The 20,192-nt window shown below is 54.0% G+C and overlaps 4 non-coding genes and 1 pseudogene across 4 annotated transcripts; all 5 read right to left on the bottom strand.

Moving 5' to 3' along the window:
- Positions 1-4,978: 4,978 nt before the first annotated feature.
- Positions 4,979-5,158, bottom strand: LOC132831934 (U2 spliceosomal RNA; annotated as a pseudogene).
- A 7,182-nt stretch (positions 5,159-12,340) lies between these two features.
- Positions 12,341-12,532, bottom strand: LOC132831765 (U2 spliceosomal RNA). The gene has a single exon (XR_009646717.1). It is a non-coding gene; the product is annotated as a U2 spliceosomal RNA (small nuclear RNA).
- Positions 12,533-14,344: 1,812 nt separating this feature from the next.
- On the bottom strand, positions 14,345-14,536 carry LOC132831881 (U2 spliceosomal RNA). Its single transcript, XR_009646831.1, has one exon. It is a non-coding gene; the product is annotated as a U2 spliceosomal RNA (small nuclear RNA).
- Positions 14,537-16,359: 1,823 nt separating this feature from the next.
- Positions 16,360-16,551, bottom strand: LOC132831763 (U2 spliceosomal RNA). Its single transcript, XR_009646715.1, has one exon. It is a non-coding gene; the product is annotated as a U2 spliceosomal RNA (small nuclear RNA).
- A 1,807-nt stretch (positions 16,552-18,358) lies between these two features.
- LOC132831762 (U2 spliceosomal RNA) lies at positions 18,359-18,550 on the bottom strand. Its single transcript, XR_009646714.1, has one exon. It is a non-coding gene; the product is annotated as a U2 spliceosomal RNA (small nuclear RNA).
- Positions 18,551-20,192: the final 1,642 nt, after the last annotated feature.

Below are 20,192 nucleotides of genomic sequence, written 5' to 3'. Positions count from 1 at the left end.
GGTAAGCCATCGCTTCCGGGAGTTTTATTCTTTTCGAAGGACTCGAGGGCCTTGGTCAGCTCGTCCAGAGATAGCGGCTGGTCCAGCCTCTCGCGTGTTCTGTCGTCTAAGACCTCCGTGATAGACGACAGGAACGACTGGGAGGCCGCGCTGTCGGTCGGCTTCGCGTCATACAGACTGGCATAGAAGGATTTACTGATCCTCATGACGTCAGCCTGAGATGACGTTGTCGAGCCGTCTTCTTCCTTCAGGCTGCTGAGCACAGAGCTCTCTTTGTGCACCTTCTGGAAGAAGAAACGTGAGCACGTCTCGTCCTGCTCCACCGAGCGGACCCTGGACCGGAAGATTATCTTGGAGGCCTCTGAGGCAAAGAGCGAGGCTTGCTGGCCCTTCACCTCCTTGAGGTCCTCCGTGACATCGACCCCCATCGTCTGCAGCAGGAGCAGGTTCTGCATACTTTCCTGGAGCTGGGACAGTTTTCCCCGCCTCTCTCTCGCCTCCTGAACACCTTTGAGGATGAAGAACCTCTTGATGTTCCCTTTAACTGTTTCCCACCAGTCTGCTGGAGACTCAAAGAGGGGCTTCACGGTTCTCCAACCTGCGTAGTCCCTCTTGAGCTCCTCAATGTTTCCCGGGGTCAACAGCTTAGTGTTCAGCTTCCACGTTCCCTTACCCGCCCGCTGCTCGTCCTGTAGGTGACAGTCGGCCAGCAGGAGGCAGTGGTCAGAGAAGAACACCGGCTTGACGTCGGTGGATCTGACCGAGAGCGTTCGGGACACAAACAGGTAATCTATCCTTGAGCGGATAGACCCGTCTGCCCGTGACCAGGTGTATCTACGCTGCGCTCCGTCTGCAGGGGTGCTGAAGACGTCGTGCAGCTTGGCATCTTTTACCGCGTCCATCAGGGCTCTGGACGTGGCGTCCAGTTTACTGTCCCCCCCGCCGGATCGTCCATCTGCATCAATGATACAGTTGAAGTCTCCGGCCAGAATGACCGGCCTGGACGTAGCCAGCAACAGTGGAAGCTGCTGCAGGACGGCCAACCGTTCACTCTTACCCACTGGGGCGTACACATTGATCAGTCTCAGGGGAGCATTCCTGTACATAACGTCGGCGACGAGGAGGCGCCCGCCCACCACCTCCTTAACCTCGGAGATGGTGAAGTTGCTTCCTCGCAACAGGATACCCAGGCCGGAGGCGCGGCTATCGTTGCCCCCCGACCAAACTGACTGCCCATGGGCCCACAAGCTCGACCATCTCCTGTAGCTGCTGAGGTGCGGTATCCCACACTCCTGCAGAAACAGGAGGTCGGCTTTAACGCTGGCCAGGAAGGCCATCGTTGAAACACATCGCGTAGCCGATTTGATGCTACGCACATTGATGCTGGCAACTTTAAACCCCATTTTAACAATTTACAAGGTTAATAGTGTCCATTTGCTGCTGGTCTTGCTCCTCTGGGGTAGCTGCGTGCATCCCCGTGGTGACGGCAAACTGCTGGACCATCCCAGGGCTGAGGTAGCTGTCCGGCTCCACGCTGGAGCCATTTCCCCGCTCCGGTGTCTTTGTGTCAAGCCCAGGGTCCGCACCGTCCAGTTCTCCATCTGACAGTGGGGCTGTCACAGGACCGCTGCTCCCAGTTACCTGGAGCTGTGGGCCGGTGGACACCTCTTGGTTCTCACCGGGTAGGGGGAGGCCTTTACCCATCCCCACAGAGGGATCGTCTTTCCCTTCTTGGGTGGTGCTGCCCTCCTTTCTCCCCATGGCGCTCTGTCTCTTCCTCTGGTGGCGACCCTTCTTGCGCCCGTCCTCACCATCAGAAGAGCTGCCTGTATCCTCGGCTTGGAGGTGTCGTTTCCCCCTTCTCTGGGTGGCTTTGGGGCCCGAGACAGGTTTCCTCTTCCTATTTCTGACTGTGATCCAGTCATCTGCCTCCTTTGATTCCTCCTCTTCCATTTCCTCCGTCTGCCTTGAAGGAGCTTGGATCGGCTGCTGTACCTCCCCGCTGTCTGCCGTCTGCTCCGCTACCGCCTGCTCTTCCTTCTGGGTGTCTCCAGGCACCGTTTCCGTGCTATCTTGTGGTGCCCTGCTGGGCTTTGGCGGTCCCCGGCTCGTGTTGCCACCTCTGGCCATCTGTGCGTAAGTGGCGGCTCCTCGTCTTGGACAGGCCTTGTACATGTGGCCCGCCTCTCCGCACAGGTTACAGTTCTTGGCCTCCTTGCAATCCTTGGTCAGGTGGCCTTCCTGTTTGCAATTTCGGCATACAGTCACCTTACAGTCGGCCGCCATGTGGCCTGACCTCCCGCAGGTTCGGCACACCTTCGGCTGCCCTGCGTACGTCAGGTAACCTCTGCTTCCTCCGATGGCGAAGCTGGAGGGTGGGTGGAGGATGTTCCCGCTGCCATCGACCCTCAGGGTTACCTTGACCTGCCGCTTACTGGTCCAGATCCCGAAAGGATCGACCACATCGGTGCTTTCGCCTTCCACCTGGACATACCTCTTCAAGAAGGTGAGAACATCTGCCGCTGGGACGTAAGGGTTGTACATTTGGATTGTCACAACCCGACTCCTCTGCGCAGGAAGCACACACAACGGGACCGCCGACAAGATGGAGAACAGAGGTTCCCCTTCCTTCTCCTTGAAGACCTTCAGGAGCTGCTCACAATGCTTCACGCTCCTGAAGGTCACGTCGAAGTAGCCTGCCCCAGGGAAATCCTGCAGGCAGTACACGTCCGCTGCTGCAAACCCACAGCACTCCAGCAAAACCTTCTTCACAAACACCGTCCGATCGACCGGTGTGTGCTCCTCCACCTTCTTCACAGTCACCCTGACTGTGTTGCGAATGCCCTGGCCAGGGCTGCGAGCGGCTGCTGAGGCCATAGCTCTGAGGTTGGCTGATACCTGAATTGGCGTTAGGCCGAAGCCAGCATAAAGATCCACCAAGAGCAGGTCAGCACAACCAAACGATCCTCCAGCGGCCAATCACGATCCAGCGATGGTCTCCAGCAGCTCCAACGACTCGCAACACGAACCCCTTGGTTTTTCTCCCGCCAGCGCACTTCTGCAGCGTCGAACCTGCAGCTCTCGAGCAGAATCTCTTCCTCTGGACCTCAGGAACTACACATATTCCAAGCCAAAAGGCCGAGAAGCGATAGCACATTAATACTCCAACGGTGGAGGTCATATTTGCCGACTATCCTTTCCATCAGTTTGATGATATTCAAAGTTCCTTTATTCCCTTACCGTCTACCTTCCTTCCAAGATATCCAACCAGACCGGAAGATCACTCTGCAGCAGTCGCTGTGCTTTCCCCGTGCTTTTCTCTCCATCTGTTACGTAGCCGCGTAGGTCGCGCTGACGACCAATCAGATGGCACGGGCCGGAGCCACCGCACGTCAGGTCGACTGCAGAGAGGTTTCTCCCGGTGATCGGGGACAGCGGCGGCGGCAGGGTCATTCATTCCCCCGGCAGGGTCATTCATTCCCCCGGCATCTACAAGATTCACCAGAATTCCTCAGGCAGCACCTTGCAAACCCATGGCCAACGCAGCCTCGAAGGATGACGGCAGCAGATCCACGGGAACACCACCATTCGCAAGTTCTGCCCCCTCCCCCCCCCCCCGAGACACTCGCTGTCCTGAATTGCAAATATGTCTTTGTTCCTCCGGTGTTACCGGGTCAAAATCGGGAATCCCCGCCCAAACAGCATCGCGGGGCTACCGACAGCACTTGGACTGCAGCGGTTCGAGAGAGCAGCTCACCACCAGGCTGATCTCGGCATGGGCGAGAAATGTTGGCCTTGACGGAAAGATCCTATTCATTGCCTCCCCTTGTGTTGGTGTAGCTTGCCCATAAATGCCAATCATCGTTTCCCTCACGTACAGGATTCGCTCCTCGGCATTCCGCATCAATCCGAAAAGTTGCGAAAAGCGAATTACGTCCGTGCACCCTTTCTTTATCGTCCACTCTCAATATCCTCTCTACTTGTATCCGACTCTCTGTGGAGAATGGGGAGGGAGCTGATCTCCCCGTGTAAACATGTCACGCTGCAAGCGCGCCTCATCACCCCCAGCAGCTCGATTCGACATCTCCGTTCACATTGCTGCAGATCGCTGACAACATTATAATCCGACCCAGTTGACAAACTGACAACTGTTTCGCTACTTGCACCGCAAATGATGACAAATCGTTCCAAATCGTACGGGTGGCACAGTGGATCAGTGGTTAGTACGGCTGCCTGGTGGCACCAGGGAGCTGAAGCCAGTTCCAGCCTTGGGCGATCGTCTGCGTGAATAATCTTTACGTACAGACGTAGCTACTAAAGCAGGTCGCTTCCGTACAGTAGTTTGCGAAGAAACAAACAGAGATGGGGGTTTCACTCTATTCAGGAAACAGACCAAAGACATTTCTTTCTTGTTCAAGAAAATATTAGGATAAATTTGTTGCCTCGGGGTGGGGGGGGAGGCGGGGGGGTTGGGAAGGGGCTGTGGGGGCTGATCTGATAGCCATTTGACATTGGCTGAGTCATGGGATCCCACAACCTGATTTGACTGTGTTAAAAATCCCACAACACCAGGTTTCAGCCCAACGGGGTTCTTTGAAATTACAGCAGTCACCCCACCCCCCGCCACCGCCGTACCATCGGTGGGATACGTTTCAAGAACGACCGCAGAAGCCCAAAACGGCAGACAAGGGCAAATCCATTCATTTAAATTGGCAAGTTACCTTCCTGGCAGGCCCCTGGTTCCAGAATGTTCCCTGTAGCACGTTGGGGTTACCCCTGTCCTGGCTTTCTGCGTGCTGCACCTTCATCAGGTAACTGCAGAGCAGGTTCATAAGACAGAAAACCCGTAACAAAAGACGATAGTTTCCTGCAACTGAAAAGACAATAGATGCAACAATCACTGACTGCCATCAACACGGCAAACTAGCAAAGGCAAGAGATTCACATTGCATTCACCTGCTTTTGAACTTGGGTAAGCGTTGGGTGCACCATTCCTGGAAACACTGCAATACCAGGCTGATACATGGAGAGGACAGAGCAAGCCCTTAAGCCATCTCCCTGCTCCAAAAATCCATTTAATACAAACACTCCCACCTTCGGGAGATATCAGCGATTAAACTGATAAGAACAGAAACTTTTTTTTTTATTTCAAAAATATACTTTATTCATAAAATATGCATAGAATAATTTGATACACTGTACATTAGGTAATGCCATTCATATTTCCACATTTACATACACAGCTCCGAATTGTCATTATTCCATACAGATCAGTGCATCTCTCACTCATATATTGAGCTGAGGCGACAGCAGAGCCCAAATGACTGCATGGGCCCCCTGCTTTTCTATCGACAGGCAGATGTTAAACGGTGGTCTTTCCCCACCGCGCCTTGGCGGCAGCTGCCCCAAGCTTCAGCGCGTCCCTCAACACGTAGTCCTGGACCTTGGAATGTGCCAGTCTGCAACACTCAGTCGGGGTCAACTCCTTCAGCTGGAAGATCAACAGGTTTCGGACCGCCCAGAGAGCGACCTTCACCGAGTTGATGATCCTCCAGGCGCAGTTGATGTTCGTCTCGGTGTGCGTCCCGGGGAACAGGCCGTAGAGCACGGAGTCCCGCGTCACGGCGCTGCTCGGGACGAACCTCGACAAATACCACTGCATTCCTCTCCAGACTTCCTCTGCATAGGCACATTCCAGAAGGAGGTGTGTGACAGTCTCGTCCCCCCCGCAGCCGCTTCGAGGGCAGCGTGCGGTGCGGCTGAGAGTCCGGGCGTGCATAAACGATCTCACAGGTAGAGCCCTTCTCACCACCAGCCAAGCCATGTCTTGGTGCTTGTTGGAAAGTTCTGGCGATGAGGCATTCTGCCAAATTGCTTTGACAGTCTGCTCAGGGAACCACTCAACAGGATCCGCCCTCTCCTTTTCCCGAAGGGTCTCGAGGACGCTACGTGCTGACCACTTCCTGATGGACTTGTGGTCAAAGGTGTTTTTCTTCAGAAATTTCTCCACGAAGGACAGGTGGTACGGAACGGTCCAACTACTCGGAGCGTTCCGCGGCAGCGAGGCCAGGCCCATCCTTCGCAACACCGGGGACAGGTAGAACCTCAGTACGTAGTGACACTTGGTGTTTGCGTACCGGGGATCCACGCACAGCTTGATGCAGCCACACACAAAGGTGGCCATCAGGGTGAGGGTGGCATTGGGTGTATTTTTTCCCCCGTTGCCCAGATCTTTGTACAGTGAGTCCCTTCGGACCCGGTCCATCTTTGAACTCCATATGAACTGGAAGATGGCCCGGACGACTGCAGCGGCGCAGGTTCTGGGAATAGGCCAGACCTGTGCCACGTACAACAGCAATGACAGTGCCTCACACCTGATGACCAGGTTTTTTCCCGTGATGGAGAGCGACCGTAGCCTCCATCTGCCCAGTTTCTGCCTCACTTTACTGATACGCTCCTCCCAAGACTTGGCGCACGCCCCAGCCCCCCCGAACCAAATACCCAGCACCTTCAGGTGGTCGGTCCTGACGGTGAAGGGGATCGAGGATTGGTCGGCCCAGTTCCCGAAGAGCATGGCCTCGCTCTTGCCTCGGTTTACCTTGGCCCCCGAGGCCCGTTCGAACTGGTCACAAATGCACATGAGTCTGCGCACGGACAGCGGATCCGAGCAGAAAACGGCGACGTCATCCATGTACAGGGAGGCCTTAACCTGCAGGCCCCCGCTGCCCGGAATAGTCACCCCTCTCAGGCTCGCATCCTTCCTGATGGACTCGGCAAATGGCTCTATGCAGCACACAAACAAGGCAGGAGAGAGAGGGCAGCCCTGCCTTACTCCAGATCTGACTGGGAAGCTATCTGATTCCCACCCATTGATTGAGACTGCACTGACAATGTTGGTGTAGAGCAGTCTGATCCAATTGCAGATTCCCTCCCCAAAGCCCATTTTGGAGAGAACATCTCTCATATACATGTGTGATATCCTGTCAAAGGCTTTCTCCTGGTCCAGGCTGATCAGGCAGGCGTCCAACCCTCTGTCCTGCACGTAGGCGATCGTATCCCTGAGGAGTGCGAGACTCTCAGCGATCTTCCTGCCTGGCACAGCACAGGTTTGGTCAGGGTGAATCACCGACCCCAGAGCAGACCTGACCCGGTTGGCAATTACCTTTGACAGGATTTTGTAATCTGCATTCAACAGTGTGATCGGTCTCCAATTTTTGAGTTCCTCGCTCTCCCCCTTCCGCTTATAGATGAGGGTGATGATGCCTTTCCTCATGGATTCGCTCATGGTACCTGCCCGAAGCATACTGACATACACCTCCAGCAGGTCCTGGCCAATCAAGTCCCACAGAGCGGAATAGAGCTCGACCGGTAAGCCATCGCTTCCGGGAGTTTTATTCTTTTCGAAGGACTCGAGGGCCTTGGTCAGCTCGTCCAGAGATAGCGGCTGGTCCAGCCTCTCGCGTGTTCTGTCGTCTAAGACCTCCGTGATAGACGACAGGAACGACTGGGAGGCCGCGCTGTCGGTCGGCTTCGCGTCATACAGACTGGCATAGAAGGATTTACTGATCCTCATGACGTCAGCCTGAGATGACGTTGTCGAGCCGTCTTCTTCCTTCAGGCTGCTGAGCACAGAGCTCTCTTTGTGCACCTTCTGGAAGAAGAAACGTGAGCACGTCTCGTCCTGCTCCACCGAGCGGACCCTGGACCGGAAGATTATCTTGGAGGCCTCTGAGGCAAAGAGCGAGGCTTGCTGGCCCTTCACCTCCTTGAGGTCCTCCGTGACATCGACCCCCATCGTCTGCAGCAGGAGCAGGTTCTGCATACTTTCCTGGAGCTGGGACAGTTTTCCCCGCCTCTCTCTCGCCTCCTGAACACCTTTGAGGATGAAGAACCTCTTGATGTTCCCTTTAACTGTTTCCCACCAGTCTGCTGGAGACTCAAAGAGGGGCTTCACGGTTCTCCAACCTGCGTAGTCCCTCTTGAGCTCCTCAATGTTTCCCGGGGTCAACAGCTTAGTGTTCAGCTTCCACGTTCCCTTACCCGCCCGCTGCTCGTCCTGTAGGTGACAGTCGGCCAGCAGGAGGCAGTGGTCAGAGAAGAACACCGGCTTGACGTCGGTGGATCTGACCGAGAGCGTTCGGGACACAAACAGGTAATCTATCCTTGAGCGGATAGACCCGTCTGCCCGTGACCAGGTGTATCTACGCTGCGCTCCGTCTGCAGGGGTGCTGAAGACGTCGTGCAGCTTGGCATCTTTTACCGCGTCCATCAGGGCTCTGGACGTGGCGTCCAGTTTACTGTCCCCCCCGCCGGATCGTCCATCTGCATCAATGATACAGTTGAAGTCTCCGGCCAGAATGACCGGCCTGGACGTAGCCAGCAACAGTGGAAGCTGCTGCAGGACGGCCAACCGTTCACTCTTACCCACTGGGGCGTACACATTGATCAGTCTCAGGGGAGCATTCCTGTACATAACGTCGGCGACGAGGAGGCGCCCGCCCACCACCTCCTTAACCTCGGAGATGGTGAAGTTGCTTCCTCGCAACAGGATACCCAGGCCGGAGGCGCGGCTATCGTTGCCCCCGACCAAACTGACTGCCCATGGGCCCACAAGCTCGACCATCTCCTGTAGCTGCTGAGGTGCGGTATCCCACACTCCTGCAGAAACAGGAGGTCGGCTTTAACGCTGGCCAGGAAGGCCATCGTTGAAACACATCGCGTAGCCGATTTGATGCTACGCACATTGATGCTGGCAACTTTAAACCCCATTTTAACAATTTACAAGGTTAATAGTGTCCATTTGCTGCTGGTCTTGCTCCTCTGGGGTAGCTGCGTGCATCCCCGTGGTGACGGCAAACTGCTGGACCATCCCAGGGCTGAGGTAGCTGTCCGGCTCCACGCTGGAGCCATTTCCCCGCTCCGGTGTCTTTGTGTCAAGCCCAGGGTCCGCACCGTCCAGTTCTCCATCTGACAGTGGGGCTGTCACAGGACCGCTGCTCCCAGTTACCTGGAGCTGTGGGCCGGTGGACACCTCTTGGTTCTCACCGGGTAGGGGGAGGCCTTTACCCATCCCCACAGAGGGATCGTCTTTCCCTTCTTGGGTGGTGCTGCCCTCCTTTCTCCCCATGGCGCTCTGTCTCTTCCTCTGGTGGCGACCCTTCTTGCGCCCGTCCTCACCATCAGAAGAGCTGCCTGTATCCTCGGCTTGGAGGTGTCGTTTCCCCCTTCTCTGGGTGGCTTTGGGGCCCGAGACAGGTTTCCTCTTCCTATTTCTGACTGTGATCCAGTCATCTGCCTCCTTTGATTCCTCCTCTTCCATTTCCTCCGTCTGCCTTGAAGGAGCTTGGATCGGCTGCTGTACCTCCCCGCTGTCTGCCGTCTGCTCCGCTACCGCCTGCTCTTCCTTCTGGGTGTCTCCAGGCACCGTTTCCGTGCTATCTTGTGGTGCCCTGCTGGGCTTTGGCGGTCCCCGGCTCGTGTTGCCACCTCTGGCCATCTGTGCGTAAGTGGCGGCTCCTCGTCTTGGACAGGCCTTGTACATGTGGCCCGCCTCTCCGCACAGGTTACAGTTCTTGGCCTCCTTGCAATCCTTGGTCAGGTGGCCTTCCTGTTTGCAATTTCGGCATACAGTCACCTTACAGTCGGACGCCATGTGGCCTGACCTCCCGCAGGTTCGGCACACCTTCGGCTGCCCTGCGTACGTCAGGTAACCTCTGCTTCCTCCGATGGCGAAGCTGGAGGGTGGGTGGAGGATGTTCCCGCTGCCATCGACCCTCAGGGTTACCTTGACCTGCCGCTTACTGGTCCAGATCCCGAAAGGATCGACCACATCGGTGCTTTCGCCTTCCACCTGGACATACCTCTTCAAGAAGGTGAGAACATCTGCCGCTGGGACGTAAGGGTTGTACATTTGGATTGTCACAACCCGACTCCTCTGCGCAGGAAGCACACACAACGGGACCGCCGACAAGATGGAGAACAGAGGTTCCCCTTCCTTCTCCTTGAAGACCTTCAGGAGCTGCTCACAATGCTTCACGCTCCTGAAGGTCACGTCGAAGTAGCCTGCCCCAGGGAAATCCTGCAGGCAGTACACGTCCGCTGCTGCAAACCCACAGCACTCCAGCAAAACCTTCTTCACAAACACCGTCCGATCGACCGGTGTGTGCTCCTCCACCTTCTTCACAGTCACCCTGACTGTGTTGCGAATGCCCTGGCCAGGGCTGCGAGCGGCTGCTGAGGCCATAGCTCTGAGGTTGGCTGATACCTGAATTGGCGTTAGGCCGAAGCCAGCATAAAGATCCACCAAGAGCAGGTCAGCACAACCAAACGATCCTCCAGCGGCCAATCACGATCCAGCGATGGTCTCCAGCAGCTCCAACGACTCGCAACACGAACCCCTTGGTTTTTCTCCCGCCAGCGCACTTCTGCAGCGTCGAACCTGCAGCTCTCGAGCAGAATCTCTTCCTCTGGACCTCAGGAACTACACATATTCCAAGCCAAAAGGCCGAGAAGCGATAGCACATTAATACTCCAACGGTGGAGGTCATATTTGCCGACTATCCTTTCCATCAGTTTGATGATATTCAAAGTTCCTTTATTCCCTTACCGTCTACCTTCCTTCCAAGATATCCAACCAGACCGGAAGATCACTCTGCAGCAGTCGCTGTGCTTTCCCCGTGCTTTTCTCTCCATCTGTTACGTAGCCGCGTAGGTCGCGCTGACGACCAATCAGATGGCACGGGCCGGAGCCACCGCACGTCAGGTCGACTGCAGAGAGGTTTCTCCCGGTGATCGGGGACAGCGGCGGCGGCAGGGTCATTCATTCCCCCGGCAGGGTCATTCATTCCCCCGGCATCTACAAGATTCACCAGAATTCCTCAGGCAGCACCTTGCAAACCCATGGCCAACGCAGCCTCGAAGGATGACGGCAGCAGATCCACGGGAACACCACCATTCGCAAGTTCTCCCCCTCCCCCCCCCCGAGACACTCGCTGTCCTGAATTGCAAATATGTCTTTGTTCCTCCGGTGTTACCGGGTCAAAATCGGGAATCCCCGCCCAAACAGCATCGCGGGGCTACCGACAGCACTTGGACTGCAGCGGTTCGAGAGAGCAGCTCACCACCAGGCTGATCTCGGCATGGGCGAGAAATGTTGGCCTTGACGGAAAGATCCTATTCATTGCCTCCCCTTGTGTTGGTGTAGCTTGCCCATAAATGCCAATCATCGTTTCCCTCACGTACAGGATTCGCTCCTCGGCATTCCGCATCAATCCGAAAAGTTGCGAAAAGCGAATTACGTCCGTGCACCCTTTCTTTATCGTCCACTCTCAATATCCTCTCTACTTGTATCCGACTCTCTGGAGAATGGGGAGGGAGCTGATCTCCCCGTGTAAACATGTCACGCTGCAAGCGCGCCTCATCACCCCCAGCAGCTCGATTCGACATCTCCGTTCACATTGCTGCAGATCGCTGACAACATTATAATCCGACCCAGTTGACAAACTGACAACTGTTTCGCTACTTGCACCGCAAATGATGACAAATCGTTCCAAATCGTACGGGTGGCACAGTGGATCAGTGGTTAGTACGGCTGCCTGGTGGCACCAGGGAGCTGAAGCCAGTTCCAGCCTTGGGCGATCGTCTGCGTGAATAATCTTTACGTACAGACGTAGCTACTAAAGCAGGTCGCTTCCGTACAGTAGTTTGCGAAGAAACAAACAGAGATGGGGGTTTCACTCTATTCAGGAAACAGACCAAAGACATTTCTTTCTTGTTCAAGAAAATATTAGGATAAATTTGTTGCCTCGGGGGTGGGGGGGGAGGCGGGGGGGTTGGGAAGGGGCTGTGGGGGCTGATCTGATAGCCATTTGACATTGGCTGAGTCATGGGATCCCACAACCTGATTTGACTGTGTTAAAAATCCCACAACACCAGGTTTCAGCCCAACGGGGTTCTTTGAAATTACAGCAGTCACCCCACCCCCCGCCACCGCCGTACCATCGGTGGGATACGTTTCAAGAACGACCGCAGAAGCCCAAAACGGCAGACAAGGGCAAATCCATTCATTTAAATTGGCAAGTTACCTTCCTGGCAGGCCCCTGGTTCCAGAATGTTCCCTGTAGCACGTTGGGGTTACCCCTGTCCTGGCTTTCTGCGTGCTGCACCTTCATCAGGTAACTGCAGAGCAGGTTCATAAGACAGAAAACCCGTAACAAAAGACGATAGTTTCCTGCAACTGAAAAGACAATAGATGCAACAATCACTGACTGCCATCAACACGGCAAACTAGCAAAGGCAAGAGATTCACATTGCATTCACCTGCTTTTGAACTTGGGTAAGCGTTGGGTGCACCATTCCTGGAAACACTGCAATACCAGGCTGATACATGGAGAGGACAGAGCAAGCCCTTAAGCCATCTCCCTGCTCCAAAAATCCATTTAATACAAACACTCCCACCTTCGGGAGATATCAGCGATTAAACTGATAAGAACAGAAACTACACATATTCCAAGCCAAAAGGCCGAGAAGCGATAGCACATTAATACTCCAACGGTGGAGGTCATATTTGCCGACTATCCTTTCCATCAGTTTGATGATATTCAAAGTTCCTTTATTCCCTTACCGTCTACCTTCCTTCCAAGATATCCAACCAGACCGGAAGATCACTCTGCAGCAGTCGCTGTGCTTTCCCCGTGCTTTTCTCTCCATCTGTTACGTAGCCGCGTAGGTCGCGCTGACGACCAATCAGATGGCACGGGCCGGAGCCACCGCACGTCAGGTCGACTGCAGAGAGGTTTCTCCCGGTGATCGGGGACAGCGGCGGCGGCAGGGTCATTCATTCATTCCCCCGGCATCTACAAGATTCACCAGAATTCCTCAGGCAGCACCTTGCAAACCCATGGCCAACGCAGCCTCGAAGGATGACGGCAGCAGATCCACGGGAACACCACCATTCGCAAGTTCTCCCCCCTCCCCCCCCCCCCCCGAGACACTCGCTGTCCTGAATTGCAAATATGTCTTTGTTCCTCCGGTGTTACCGGGTCAAAATCGGGAATCCCCGCCCAAACAGCATCGCGGGGCTACCGACAGCACTTGGACTGCAGCGGTTCGAGAGAGCAGCTCACCACCAGGCTGATCTCGGCATGGGCGAGAAATGTTGGCCTTGACGGAAAGATCCTATTCATTGCCTCCCCTTGTGTTGGTGTAGCTTGCCCATAAATGCCAATCATCGTTTCCCTCACGTACAGGATTCGCTCCTCGGCATTCCGCATCAATCCGAAAAGTTGCGAAAAGCGAATTACGTCCGTGCACCCTTTCTTTATCGTCCACTCTCAATATCCTCTCTACTTGTATCCGACTCTCTGGAGAATGGGGAGGGAGCTGATCTCCCCGTGTAAACATGTCACGCTGCAAGCGTGCCTCATCACCCCCAGCAGCTCGATTCGACATCTCCGTTCACATTGCTGCAGATCGCTGACAACATTATAATCCGACCCAGTTGACAAACTGACAACTGTTTCGCTACTTGCACCGCAAATGATGACAAATCGTTCCAAATCGTACGGGTGGCACAGTGGATCAGTGGTTAGTACGGCTGCCTGGTGGCACCAGGGAGCTGAAGCCAGTTCCAGCCTTGGGCGATCGTCTGCGTGAATAATCTTTACGTACAGACGTAGCTACTAAAGCAGGTCGCTTCCGTACAGTAGTTTGCGAAGAAACAAACAGAGATGGGGGTTTCACTCTATTCAGGAAACAGACCAAAGACATTTCTTTCTTGTTCAAGAAAATATTAGGATAAATTTGTTGCCTCGGGGGTGGGGGGGGAGGCGGGGGGGTTGGGAAGGGGCTGTGGGGGCTGATCTGATAGCCATTTGACATTGGCTGAGTCATGGGATCCCACAACCTGATTTGACTGTGTTAAAAATCCCACAACACCAGGTTTCAGCCCAACGGGGTTCTTTGAAATTACAGCAGTCACCCCACCCCCCGCCACCGCCGTACCATCGGTGGGATACGTTTCAAGAACGACCGCAGAAGCCCAAAACGGCAGACAAGGGCAAATCCATTCATTTAAATTGGCAAGTTACCTTCCTGGCAGGCCCCTGGTTCCAGAATGTTCCCTGTAGCACGTTGGGGTTACCCCTGTCCTGGCTTTCTGCGTGCTGCACCTTCATCAGGTAACTGCAGAGCAGGTTCATAAGACAGAAAACCCGTAACAAAAGACGATAGTTTCCTGCAACTGAAAAGACAATAGATGCAACAATCACTGACTGCCATCAACACGGCAAACTAGCAAAGGCAAGAGATTCACATTGCATTCACCTGCTTTTGAACTTGGGTAAGCGTTGGGTGCACCATTCCTGGAAACACTGCAATACCAGGCTGATACATGGAGAGGACAGAGCAAGCCCTGAAGCCATCTCCCTGCTCCAAAAATCCATTTAATGCAAACACTCCCACCTTCGGGAGATATCAGCGATTAAACTGATAAGAACAGAAACTACACATATTCCAAGCCAAAAGGCCGAGAAGCGATAGCACATTAATACTCCAACGGTGGAGGTCATATTTGCCGACTATCCTTTCCATCAGTTTGATGATATTCAAAGTTCCTTTATTCCCTTACCGTCTACCTTCCTTCCAAGATATCCAACCAGACCGGAAGATCACTCTGCAGCAGTCGCTGTGCTTTCCCCGTGCTTTTCTCTCCATCTGTTACGTAGCCGCGCAGGTCGCGCTGACGACCAATCAGATGGCACGGGCCGGAGCCACCGCACGTCAGGTCGACTGCAGAGAGGTTTCTCCCGGTGATCGGGGACAGCGGCGGCGGCAGGGTCATTCATTCCCCCGGCAGGGTCATTCATTCCCCCGGCATCTACAAGATTCACCAGAATTCCTCAGGCAGCACCTTGCAAACCCATGGCCAACGCAGCCTCGAAGGATGACGGCAGCAGATCCACGGGAACACCACCATTCGCAAGTTCTCCCCCCCCCCCCCCCGAGACACTCGCTGTCCTGAATTGCAAATATGTCTTTGTTCCTCCGGTGTTACCGGGTCAAAATCGGGAATCCCCGCCCAAACAGCATCGCGGGGCTACCGACAGCACTTGGACTGCAGCGGTTCGAGAGAGCAGCTCACCACCAGGCTGATCTCGGCATGGGTGAGAAATGTTGGCCTTGACGGAAAGATCCTATTCATTGCCTCCCCTTGTGTTGGTGTAGCTTGCCCATAAATGCCAATCATCGTTTCCCTCACGTACAGGATTTGCTCCTCGGCATTCCGCATCAATCCGAAAAGTTGCGAAAAGCGAATTACGTCCGTGCACCCTTTCTTTATCGTCCACTCTCAATATCCTCTCTACTTGTATCCGACTCTCTGGAGAATGGGGAGGGAGCTGATCTCCCCGTGTAAACATGTCACGCTGCAAGCGCGCCTCATCACCACCAGCAGCTCGATTCGACATCTCCGTTCACATTGCTGCAGATCGCTGACAACATTATAATCCGACCCAGTTGACAAACTGACAACTGTTTCGCTACTTGCACCGCAAATGATGACAAATCGTTCCAAATCGTACGGGTGGCACAGTGGATCAGTGGTTAGTACGGCTGCCTGGTGGCACCAGGGAGCTGAAGCCAGTTCCAGCCTTGGGCGATCGTCTGCGTGAATAATCTTTACGTACAGACGTAGCTACTAAAGCAGGTCGCTTCCGTACAGTAGTTTGCGAAGAAACAAACAGAGATGGGGGTTTCACTCTATTCAGGAAACAGACCAAAGACATTTCTTTCTTGTTCAAGAAAATATTAGGATAAATTTGTTGCCTCGGGGGTGGGGGGGGAGGCGGGGGGGTTGGGAAGGGGCTGTGGGGGCTGATCTGATAGCCATTTGACATTGGCTGAGTCATGGGATCCCACAACCTGATTTGACTGTGTTAAAAATCCCACAACACCAGGGTTCAGCCCAACGGGGTTCTTTGAAATTACAGCAGTCACCCCACCCCCCGCCACCGCCGTACCATCGGTGGGATACGTTCCAAGAACGACCGCAGAAGCCCAAAACGGCAGACAAGGGCAAATCCATTCATTTAAATTGGCAAGTTACCTTCCTGGCAGGCCCCTGGTTCCAGAATGTTCCCTGTAGCACGTTGGGGTTACCCCTGTCCTGGCTTTCTGCGTGCTGCACCTTCATCAGGTAACTGCAGAGCAGGTTCATAAGACAGAAAACCCGTAACAAAAGACGATAGTTTCCTGCAACTGAAAAGACAATAGATGCAACAATCACTGACTGCCATCAACACGGCAAACTAGCAAAGGCAAGAGATTCACATTGCATTCACCTGCTTTTGAACTTGGGTAAGCGTTGGGTGCACCATTCCTGGAAACACTGCAATACCAGGCTGATACATGGAGAGGACAGAGCAAGCCCTTAAGCCATCTCCCTGCTCCAAAAATCCATTTAATACAAACACTCCCACCTTCGGGAGATATCAGCGATTAAACTGATAAGAACAGAAACTACACATATTCCAAGCCAAAAGGCCGAGAAGCGATAGCACATCAATACTCCAACGGTGGAGGTCATATTTGCCGACTATCCTTTCCATCAGTTTGATGATATTCAAAGTTCCTTTATTCCCTTACCGTCTACCTTCCTTCCAAGATATCCAACCAGACCGGAAGATCACTCTGCAGCAGTCGCTGTGCTTTCCCCGTGCTTTTCTCTCCATCTGTTACGTAGCCGCGTAGGTCGCGCTGACGACCAATCAGATGGCACGGGCCGGAGCCACCGCACGTCAGGTCGACTGCAGAGAGGTTTCTCCCGGTGATCGGGGACAGCGGCGGCGGCAGGGTCATTCATTCCCCCGGCATCTACAAGATTCACCAGAATTCCTCAGGCAGCACCTTGCAAACCCATGGCCAACGCAGCCTCGAAGGATGACGGCAGCAGATCCACGGGAACACCACCATTCGCAAGTTCTCCCCCCTCCCCCCCCCCCCCGAGACACTCGCTGTCCTGAATTGCAAATATGTCTTTGTTCCTCCGGTGTTACCGGGTCAAAATCGGGAATCCCCGCCCAAACAGCATCGCGGGGCTACCGACAGCACTTGGACTGCAGCGGTTCGAGAGAGCAGCTCACCACCAGGCTGATCTCGGCATGGGCGAGAAATGTTGGCCTTGACGGAAAGATCCTATTCATTGCCTCCCCTTGTGTTGGTGTAGCTTGCCCATAAATGCCAATCATCGTTTCCCTCACGTACAGGATTCGCTCCTCGGCATTCCGCATCAATCCGAAAAGTTGCGAAAAGCGAATTACGTCCGTGCACCCTTTCTTTATCGTCCACTCTCAATATCCTCTCTACTTGTATCCGACTCTCTGGAGAATGGGGAGGGAGCTGATCTCCCCGTGTAAACATGTCACGCTGCAAGCGCGCCTCATCACCCCCAGCAGCTCGATTCGACATCTCCGTTCACATTGCTGCAGATCGCTGACAACATTATAATCCGACCCAGTTGACAAACTGACAACTGTTTCGCTACTTGCACCGCAAATGATGACAAATCGTTCCAAATCGTACGGGTGGCACAGTGGATCAGTGGTTAGTACGGCTGCCTGGTGGCACCAGGGAGCTGAAGCCAGTTCCAGCCTTGGGCGATCGTCTGCGTGAATAATCTTTACGTACAGACGTAGCTACTAAAGCAGGTCGCTTCCGTACAGTAGTTTGCGAAGAAACAAACAGAGATGGGGGTTTCACTCTATTCAGGAAACAGACCAAAGACATTTCTTTCTTGTTCAAGAAAATATTAGGATAAATTTGTTGCCTCGGGGGTGGGGGGGGAGGCGGGGGGGTTGGGAAGGGGCTGTGGGGGCTGATCTGATAGCCATTTGACATTGGCTGAGTCATGGGATCCCACAACCTGATTTGACTGTGTTAAAAATCCCACAACACCAGGTTTCAGCCCAACGGGGTTCTTTGAAATTACAGCAGTCACCCCACCCCCCGCCACCGCCGTACCATCGGTGGGATACGTTTCAAGAACGACCGCAGAAGCCCAAAACGGCAGACAAGGGCAAATCCATTCATTTAAATTGGCAAGTTACCTTCCTGGCAGGCCCCTGGTTCCAGAATGTTCCCTGTAGCACGTTGGGGTTACCCCTGTCCTGGCTTTCTGCGTGCTGCACCTTCATCAGGTAACTGCAGAGCAGGTTCATAAGACAGAAAACCCGTAACAAAAGACGATAGTTTCCTGCAACTGAAAAGACAATAGATGCAACAATCACTGACTGCCATCAACACGGCAAACTAGCAAAGGCAAGAGATTCACATTGCATTCACCTGCTTTTGAACTTGGGTAAGCGTTGGGTGCACCATTCCTGGAAACACTGCAATACCAGGCTGATACATGGAGAGGACAGAGCAAGCCCTTAAGCCATCTCCCTGCTCCAAAAATCCATTTAATACAAACACTCCCACCTTCGGGAGATATCAGCGATTAAACTGATAAGAACAGAAACTACACATATTCCAAGCCAAAAGGCCGAGAAGCGATAGCACATTAATACTCCAACGGTGGAGGTCATATTTGCCGACTATCCTTTCCATCAGTTTGATGATATTCAAAGTTCCTTTATTCCCTTACCGTCTACCTTCCTTCCAAGATATCCAACCAGACCGGAAGATCACTCTGCAGCAGTCGCTGTGCTTTCCCCGTGCTTTTCTCTCCATCTGTTACGTAGCCGCGTAGGTCGCGCTGACGACCAATCAGATGGCACGGGCCGGAGCCACCGCACGTCAGGTCGACTGCAGAGAGGTTTCTCCCGGTGATCGGGGACAGCGGCGGCGGCAGGGTCATTCATTCCCCCGGCAGGGTCATTCATTCCCCCGGCATCTACAAGATTCACCAGAATTCCTCAGGCAGCACCTTGCAAACCCATGGCCAACGCAGCCTCGAAGGATGACGGCAGCAGATCCACGGGAACACCACCATTCGCAAGTTCTCCCCCCTCCCCCCCCCCCCCGAGACACTCGCTGTCCTGAATTGCAAATATGTCTTTGTTCCTCCGGTGTTACCGGGTCAAAATCGGGAATCCCCGCCCAAACAGCATCGCGGGGCTACCGACAGCACTTGGACTGCAGCGGTTCGAGAGAGCAGCTCACCACCAGGCTGATCTCGGCATGGGCGAGAAATGTTGGCCTTGACGGAAAGATCCTATTCATTGCCTCCCCTTGTGTTGGTGTAGCTTGCCCATAAATGCCAATCATCGTTTCCCTCACGTACAGGATTCGCTCCTCGGCATTCCGCATCAATCCGAAAAGTTGCGAAAAGCGAATTACGTCCGTGCACCCTTTCTTTATCGTCCACTCTCAATATCCTCTCTACTTGTATCCGACTCTCTGGAGAATGGGGAGGGAGCTGATCTCCCCGTGTAAACATGTCACGCTGCAAGCGCGCCTCATCACCCCCAGCAGCTCGATTCGACATCTCCGTTCACATTGCTGCAGATCGCTGACAACATTATAATCCGACCCAGTTGACAAACTGACAACTGTTTCGCTACTTGCACCGCAAATGATGACAAATCGTTCCAAATCGTACGGGTGGCACAGTGGATCAGTGGTTAGTACGGCTGCCTGGTGGCACCAGGGAGCTGAAGCCAGTTCCAGCCTTGGGCGATCGTCTGCGTGAATAATCTTTACGTACAGACGTAGCTACTAAAGCAGGTCGCTTCCGTACAGTAGTTTGCGAAGAAACAAACAGAGATGGGGGTTTCACTCTATTCAGGAAACAGACCAAAGACATTTCTTTCTTGTTCAAGAAAATATTAGGATAAATTTGTTGCCTCGGGGGTGGGGGGGGAGGCGGGGGGGTTGGGAAGGGGCTGTGGGGGCTGATCTGATAGCCATTTGACATTGGCTGAGTCATGGGATCCCACAACCTGATTTGACTGTGTTAAAAATCCCACAACACCAGGTTTCAGCCCAACGGGGTTCTTTGAAATTACAGCAGTCACCCCACCCCCCGCCACCGCCGTACCATCGGTGGGATACGTTTCAAGAACGACCGCAGAAGCCCAAAACGGCAGACAAGGGCAAATCCATTCATTTAAATTGGCAAGTTACCTTCCTGGCAGGCCCCTGGTTCCAGAATGTTCCCTGTAGCACGTTGGGGTTACCCCTGTCCTGGCTTTCTG

The sequence above is a fragment of the Hemiscyllium ocellatum genome, chromosome 33, assembly GCF_020745735.1.
Source record: "Hemiscyllium ocellatum isolate sHemOce1 chromosome 33, sHemOce1.pat.X.cur, whole genome shotgun sequence".
In the NCBI taxonomy this organism is placed as follows: Eukaryota; Metazoa; Chordata; class Chondrichthyes; order Orectolobiformes; family Hemiscylliidae; genus Hemiscyllium; species Hemiscyllium ocellatum.
The sequence above is the reverse complement of the archived record's forward strand: the minus strand, read 5'-3'. Positions and strand labels throughout refer to the sequence as shown.